Source organism: Capsicum annuum, chromosome 12, assembly GCF_002878395.1.
Source record: "Capsicum annuum cultivar UCD-10X-F1 chromosome 12, UCD10Xv1.1, whole genome shotgun sequence".
Classification (NCBI taxonomy): Eukaryota; Viridiplantae; Streptophyta; class Magnoliopsida; order Solanales; family Solanaceae; genus Capsicum; species Capsicum annuum.
The window spans coordinates 70035358-70042522 of NC_061122.1; the positions used below are offsets into that span (position 1 = coordinate 70035358).

The window sequence follows — 7165 nt, forward strand, 5'->3', positions numbered from 1 at the left end:
ACTAAATTCATTCTAAAGGTCTATGCCTGATAATGTAAGGTCCACTTCTAGTACTTCCTTCTGATACATGATTCTTAGTTTTCTATTGCCCCAACAATCATCATATAGTAATCCTCATCACTAACTAACTTAGAATTCTCAACTTTTCTTTCTACTAGTTCAATCTGGAGATTCAAACTTAAATCAACTGAAACTGATGTACTACCACTTCATTCAAGGATTGGTTCATCATGAAACTGAAATGGAATGACTCTACTACTAAAATTAACTGAAAGGATTTTCTATAATACTGTAACCAAGCAATTTCTATATACTTATCTGGATGGAATAGATTTACCTACTAAGGTAAACACTAAAAAAAGTTCTATTAAGATTTCTAGTCTGACTTTAAAGTTGACTGCTATGCAAGGAGTTAAAAAAGACAGACAAGATCCTGGATCTAACAAGGCATGAATATGTAAATAAAAGATCTGTAACATACCAGTAACCACATTAAGAGAACTTTATTGATCTTGTCTAGACTAAAGCGCATAAAGTATGTTTGGGCGTTGCCCATTGGCGGTACTAGAAGTGACACCCTGCTGATTTGAGCGACTAGACTGAGCTGAAGGATGATTGTATTGACCCTGTGAACCTAACTGAGGAAAATCCCTAACTCGATGGCCTAGATTGCCACACTCAAAACAAACATCACTGGAAGCTCCACACACTCTCTTATGGTTCTTACCACCTTCTCCGCAAAGTGGATTAGTACTAACACCCTTTCTACTACCTTGTGACTTAGAGCCTGGTGCTTCATCTCGACTATCATTTCTAAAATTTGGCACTGGAGTACTAGCTACAAAAGGATTTGGGGATGAGAATTTCTGACGAAACTGTAAATGGTTACCACTCCATGACCTTGGCTTAAAACCACATGTTTTGACTCTTTTATTTTTTCTAACTTTCTTCCTATGCTTCTCCCACTTGCTCTGCTGAGTATGAACCCCAATCCTAGATAGGACAACAATCTGTAGGTTGTTCTAAGAAACTACTGAATTGGCTAAAGTGGTGAATGTAGCTATAAATTCTGCATAAGAGGCGTGTTTATTTAGGGGATCGATCGGAACAGGTGGAGAGGCTAGCTGATTTCCAGTTCTTCTTTCGTTAGGTTTTTTGGGAGGTATGTTTGTAAATGAAATGGAGAGAATGTATTAGACTAATAGTTTTACTTAATATCACGCTCAGCCGCACGATATGAATACTAAAAGAAAAGAAATTTCTCCTAAAACATCTCATAGCCTCCTATCCATAAGTGTGGCGCACTACACACCCATGTACAAGACTATACTAGATGCGTCTTTCAGACTCCCTAGGAATCTATTGAACCTTAGGATCTAATACCAAGTTTTTAATTCCCCGAGAGTACACCCTGGGTATCACACGGTGCTTACGACCCCGAAGGACCATAAGTTAACCTATGATTGATATCTGTTGTGAGCACTGAATAATAATACTATAATAAAAGTAAAAAATAAGTTAAAATTCCATAAGGTTCAAGATATAAAATACTAATAAAATATAACATCTGAAATAACAATCCATAAAATTGAATAACATCTAAAAATCTAGTTTGAAAGCCTCTAATCTGAATTGTCTGAAAATGGAGTTGATGGGAAAAGGCCCCAACTATTGAACTACAGATAAAATAAAATACTAAAATAAAGCATATCCTCGATAGATGAGCAATCACTACTAAATCTGCGACTACTGGCTGGATCTGTCTAAGAACGGTTGGGAGCCCGAGAATACGAACCTATGATATAAGACATCATAGTGCAAAGAAAGAGTATGCGGTCAGTACGTGGAATGTACTAGTATGCTAGATAAGGTAAGGCTAAATGCAAGGGTTCGTATGCATAAACAACAACTGTAGCTACATATGAGACAATGTAGCACATAGACGTATATGTGAATCGGTACTTTGAGGATGTACTGAGTATATAGGTGTGAATGGATAAGTAAAACATTATCTCATCATCATAATTTGTAAAACAATGCATGCTAAATGTAGAGGACTCACATAAGCTGGAATATTTGAAAACTGAAAATCATAATCATGAGTAGTAAATCATACTCTATAAATCTAGTGAGTCATACCATTTAGTTCTAAAAGATGTACTAGTGACCTGTTTGTAAATCATGTTGTCTAGTGTAGAAAGGACTCATCTTTATATCTAAAATTTGAAAGATGAAATCTGTAGCTAAAGGCTTATATAAAGAAATGTCTGAATAAATCTGTGAGCCTTTACACTTAGTTTCTAAAAGCTTTGTTGTTAAGATCATTTTGTAGTCTTTTTCTTTTAGGGAGGTTCTTCTAACCGACATAAACCATGTGAGCTGACTTTGAGTCCAATGTATTGTTCTCCAATGAGGAAAACCTCATGATGGGGAGAGGTGTAATACTCTTGCCAAGGAATATAACTTAATCTAAGTGATCACATATGTAACTATCATCCATATAGAAATGAGAAAAATCTAATAATCTATACCTACGTTGGCTTCGCAGCTCTATGAAAGTTAGGGCACGCTAATCCCACACTTCCCACTCAGTGCTAAATACTACTCTCTTTAATCTGTATGCTCATTCTATTGAAAAACCACTTTTAAAACTAGCATAAGAGTTTATTATGAAATCAATTATGAATTTATTTGATTCAATCTATAAGTAAATCTAATCTAATTTCTGTAATCTGTAATAAATTTGAAAAGTGGATTCCAAATCTTATCCGAAGAATAAAAGATCAAATCTTTACTGAAATCTAAAAATAAACTTATCATCTGATACTTAAAGCATAATTTTTCTTGAAATAATAATATTTAATCTATGGATACTAATCCATACATCAATCTCATGTCAAAACATCATATTAATCATGCTTGGTAATGAGAACAATGATAATTCAATTCAAAATCTAGAATTTACGGCAATACGCTTGAAAATATGAAAATAGACATGCAATTCATTTCAAAATCACTTGAAATCTCATAATCTTGCAATTAGCAATAATAGGTATGAACCCCAATTTAAAACTTATGTATAATCATTTAAAATCATATAAATTTGAAATAAAAACTTGATTTTGGGCACAAGGACGAAAGATGATACTTGTTCATAAACCCCACATACCTTAGTTGATCAAATTTCGAAGAAAGCTTGAACTTGAATCTCTTATATGCTTTTGATGATGAACTCTTGATTATCTTGATTTGGGACTACTCAATTTTTAATTTTCTTAGAGAAACAATGGAGGAAATTTGATTTCTTGGAGCTTAAGTTTTGAGCTCTAGGATTTTTTTTGAGGGAGAATGGATGAAAATAGGCATAAAGTTCTTAGAATAGGTTTAATTTCTTGTTTTGGATAGATTGGGGGCTTGGGAATTGACCAAAGTGTCCCTCTTAAATTTTAATCAAAACTGAGAAAAGAAGCAAATTCTCAATTTTTCATGCCACCGTGATGTGCCACTATCACGGTGGCTCACTGGATAAGGGAAAACTGGGAAATTAGGCTCCAACATGGTGTGGTGAAATCATGCTGGGCCACTGGAAAAGGGAAGAGTCCCATTTTGGCCATCACTGTGATGCGCCACCATCGCGGTGAGCCACTGAAAAAAGGACAACTGGGACTTGAAACTTCTCCGCGACATGGGACAATCGTAGAGGTCCACTAGAAATTGACAATTGCCGAATTGGCCCTCTCCGCGACGTGGTGCTTGCCTAAATGGCACACTGCTTTACTAAAATTCCCATAACTTCTCAACTGAGTATCGGATTTAGGCAAAATTGGTATGAAGGGTTTGAATCTGGAAAATTATTCATATAATAAAAGTTATTCATCTTTGAAGCTAACCTTTGATATTCTAGGAGCAAAATTAAGCTAGGAAAAAGTACGGGTATTACAAATCAGCTGTAACTTTTCTTCTTGACTTCTCAGGGGCCTGATCCTTCTGTATTCCTTTATTAGCTCCAGAATTTAGATATTGTTGATAGTCTATTTTATGCGGTGGACAATTCTCAAATAAAGGTTTAGGACTTCTACATTTGTGACAAACTTCAATAGTACCTCCCCTTTTGTTGCTGCTTTGTTTCTTTTGAAACTGACCACTTTTCTTCATTTATCTCCCAATCCTTTTGGCCAAGTAAGCAACATCACTATCTTTTTCACTTGATTCAGGCTTTGATGCCTTCAATGCCAGAGACTTTTCCTTTTTTACTTTCTTCTTCTCTTGCCCTTTTTGATTCTTGAGTTCAAGAGTCTTTAGTTTACTAATAAGTTCATCCATAGTGAGAATCTTTAGGTTTCTTGCCTCAGTAATAGCATCTACTTTGATTTACCAAAACTTAGGAAGAACTCCTAGAATTTTTCTCAATTGTTTATATAAAGGAATCACTTCTCCTAGGCAGTGCAACTCATTTGTAATAAAAGTGAATCTAGTAACATTTCTTGAATTGTGTCTCTTTCCTTCATAGAAAAATCCTCATATTGAGTAGTTACAATATCAACTTTTGAATCCTTCACATCAGTTGTTACTTCATGAGTAGTCTTTAGGTAGTCCCAAATTTTCTTAGCATTTTCATAAGCAAAAATCTTGTTATATTCATCTTTATCATTAAATTCTCTTTTGGTTTTGACAACCATTCTTGTTATGTCTCCTTCTTTGACATCTCTAACAGTCACATATGGACCATTAAGTATTACATCCATTAGCTCACTATCCTTAACCATAAAAAAGTCATGTATCCTAGTTTTCCAATACCCGTAGTACTACTCATTAAAGCAGGTGGTTGAGTGGCAGATTTCCCTTCTTCCAGATTAGGTGGAGAAGCTATGATCAAGAAATCACTCTAGGTGTTAACGTTTTAGAGTGTTCTTGATCTAATACCAATTGTTAAAATGTGGGGGGTGTACCACCATTATAGGGACCTAGTCTCTAAAACTATGATAAAGGCAGTAAAATAGTAACAAATCTAGAACTTGCAGGAATTAAAGAACACAGTGATTTATGTGTTAACCTCCTTCCTCGAGGAAGGAAAAACCATGGCTTTCCCTCACAAGCACTCAAACTCTACTATAATAAAAAATCATTGATTATAGACTCCAATAACTTAACTCAAAGTTCTACTAGTTGCAATAGTTCTACTACAACCACCTCTACTCACTCCAACAACCTTACAATTGACTAACTCTAATCGATTGACCTTAGGGAACTCTACCTAAGCACTCTACTGCTAAGAGAAAGACATTACTCTTATAAGATGAGTAATCCAATTACAAATCAAGACTTGACTCAAGAACAATTAAACTTGAAGCACATATAAATTTGGAACTTGATCAAAAGAGAGTTTTCACCGTTTTGTTGATTCTCCAATTTTGCAAAAACTAATTGTATGATAGGCATCCTTTTCTATTTATAGTGGTGTATAAATTAGGGTTGAAATTTTATTGTACCAAGTATCCTAATGGGTACACTGCACTCCTGCACAGTTATATGCACTAGCATACAAAACTATAAGATATGATGGCTGTACCTCTTCATGATGAGCCAGGGACCTAGTCCATTAAAGACAACTGATTATCATAAAAATATGAGACATCAGATTCATCCAAGGGACAAAGGGAATTGAATGAAAACTGCACCAGAAAACACAAAATTTGTATATGCATACCTTGATATTGAACCCAACTTTAACACTAGTTTCTATATGCATTACTCCAAATTTATGAGCCTTCAAATCTCCTTCTTCTGTGGATACTTGCCTATTTAATTCAAACAACAAAAAGTTACCATCAAATAAGTGGAAACTATTAACATGTTACTACAGAAAAAGTAAAATGCTATTCCCATTTATATTACTCTAATTTTTTTTAAAAAAGAGTTTTCCATTTTATGGAAAGAAAGATATAATGAGTATGGGTGCCAATAATGATCTAGACTTAAAAATCTGTTAAGACCCTCAGTATTCCAGGTTTGAAGTTGCACTAGTGTTTTTTTATCACAATAATGCCAGACAGCTTTACAGAATTTCAATTGAATGTTGGTTCGCTAACTATGAAATATTCCTCAGTATAAGTGAATGCCCAATATTTTGTCTTATAAGTTTCAAGAGCAAGACCAAGTATTAAAGTATTGCAAATCCATGACGGATACCAAAAGTAAAAGTTTAAGCATAAGTTATATCTTCAAGAAACTATAAAGCTATGACAGAAGCAAATATGGGTTCATAGATAGTATGACCAACAAAGAACTATCCAGTCATGCCAATGTCAAAAGAGAGAAAAATACCACATAACTAAAGAAAACAAATGTTAGATACATAGGGATTGCAATAGTCAAGAAGGAATATACCAAAACAACAAACATCAATCATGACAAACCAGCTTTTCTCAACAAGATCAGTTTTATTCCTAATAAAAACAATAATGATATTACTTCCATGTTCAGTACTTACTTTCTCTATCCACTTATAAGTATTTGGAAATGATTGGTGGTTTGAGAATGTGATCATTCTTACAAAATTATGCCATGACACTTTAAAATAAATAAAATGAGTTATCAAATATAAATACTGCAATACCATATAGAGAACCATTTCCACTATAGACTTCCTTGGAATCCCACTAGTACTAAATTTCTTTGAGTAAGTACAAAATCCACAGGTACATGTGTAAATATTCTATTGAGACGATTTTCAGCAATTACTCACTAGAAAAATCATATGCAATCATAGTAACAGAAGAATCTCTAATGTAGCTTAAAATAAGACTCCTAAGTTTCTCTTTACCAGTAGTATTCCCACAGAGGTGCAAATATTATACCAGGGGAACAACAAGAACACACATGCAATTGATAGAAAACCACATATAAATCAATCAATAAATTATACCTAGAGAAAGTAAGCAGGCAGTTAACAAATTCTAACAAGTTGCTATTACCAACATTTTGCTTGAGGTAAATTACTTTGTGAAAGCATGATCTTGTGATAACGTCTGACATATAGTGTTCCTAATATGTATTTGATTCTAAAGATGCAAATTAATAATATCTCTACTTATATTAACTGTAAAACATGTACTAATATATTGCTTAAGTTGTAATGAGAACCTTTTGTCCTTGGTGAATCAGT

At 34.0% G+C, this 7165-nt stretch overlaps 1 pseudogene; it reads right to left on the minus strand.

Moving 5' to 3' along the window:
* The window catches only part of LOC107855155, a 30624-nt pseudogene extending 24077 nt beyond the window's left edge, over positions 1 to 6547 (minus strand).
* Positions 6548 to 7165: the final 618 nt, after the last annotated feature.